Genomic DNA, 1,643 nt, shown 5'->3' with positions numbered 1-1,643 from the left:
GTGCCTGACCACTGGTGGGTGAGCTGGGTCCTGGGGTCTCTGGCTGCAGGGCCCAGAGGGTCCCAGGTGTAGTGCCTGTGCACTGATGTGCGGGGCTGAGTCCTGGGCCCTGTGGTAGGTAGGGCCATGTTGAGGGGTGGCTGTGGTCTCAGCTTGCTTGCTGGTGGGTGGGGCTATGTCCCTGCCCAGCTAGATGCTCAGCCTGAGGCTTCCCAGTACTGGTATCTACAGGTTGGTGGGGGTGGGCAGGGCTGGGTCCTGAGGCTATCAAGCCAGAGGGAGGATTTCAAAAGGGCATTTGCCAGCACCAGTGCTGTGTGGTAGGAGGACCTCCTCAAAATGGGTGCTGCCAGTATCTATGTCCCAGGGTGAGGCTTCAGTTGCCTCCTTCCTCTCTGAGAGGCTAAGATCAGCAGGTGGGTCTGAACCAGGCTCATTTAACATTATTGCTTCTGCCCTGAGACTTGGAGTGTGTGATATTTTGTGTGTACCCTTTAGGTTCAGTTCGGTCGCTCAGTTGAGTCCAACTCTTTGTGAACCCCTGGACTGCAGCACGCCAGGCCTCCCTGTCCATCACCAACTCCTGGAGTTTACTCAATCTCATGTCCATTGAGTCGGTGATGCCATCCAACCAACTCATCCTCTGTCGTCCCCTTCTCCTGCCCTCAATCTTTCCCAGCATCAGGGTCTTCTCAAATGAGTCAGCTCTTTGCATCAGGTGGCCAAAGTATTGGAGTTTCAGCTTCAACATCAGTCCTTCCAATGAACACCCAGGACTGATCTCCTTTAGGATGGACTGGTTGGATCTCCTTGCAGTCCAAGGGACTCTCAAGAGTCTTCAACACCACAGTTCAAAAGCATCAATTCTTCGGCGTTCAGCTTTCTTTATAGTCTAACTCTCACATCCATACATGACTACTGGAAAAACCATAGCCTTGACTAGACAGACTTTTGTTGGCAAAGTAATGTCTCTGCTTTTTAATATTCTGTCTGCTGCTGCTGCTAAGTCGCTTCAGTAGTGTCCAACTCTGTGTGACTGCATAGATGGCAGCCCACCAGGCTCCTCCGTCCCTGGGATTCTCCAGGCAAGAATACTGGAGTGGGTTTCCATTTCCTTCTCCAATGCATGCATGCATGCTAAGTCACTTCATGCGTGTCTGACTCTGTGCGACCCCATAGATGGCAGCCCACCAGGCTCCTCCGTCCACAGGACTCTCTAGGCAAGAATACTGGAGTGGGTTGCCATTTCCTTCTCCAAATATGCTGTCTAGGTTGGTCATAACTTTTAAGAGTAGAATCTACTTCCCACAGCTCCTGGGTCTCCTGAAAGTAGACCTAGCCTTCAAAGCCAGATGTTCTGGGGCTCATCTTCCTGGTTCAGGACTGCTAGGCTGAGCTGGGGAGCCTGAGGAGGGCCTCAGACCCCTTCCTCCTTGGGGAGAACCTCTGCAGTTGTTCTCATTCTCGCATTTGTGGCTTGCCCACTGAGGGTTGTGGGTCTTGACTGTACTGTACCTCCATCCCTCTTACCTGTCTCCTTGTGATTCCTTTTTTATATCTTTAGTTGTAGGAGATATTTTCTGGTAGATCTTTCTCATCAAAAGTTTTTATGTAAATAGTTGTAATTTTGGTGTGCCTATGAA

This window comes from Cervus elaphus, chromosome X (assembly GCF_910594005.1).
Source record: "Cervus elaphus chromosome X, mCerEla1.1, whole genome shotgun sequence".
NCBI lineage: Eukaryota > Metazoa > Chordata > Mammalia > Artiodactyla > Cervidae > Cervus > Cervus elaphus.
This window is presented reverse-complemented; position numbering follows the sequence as displayed.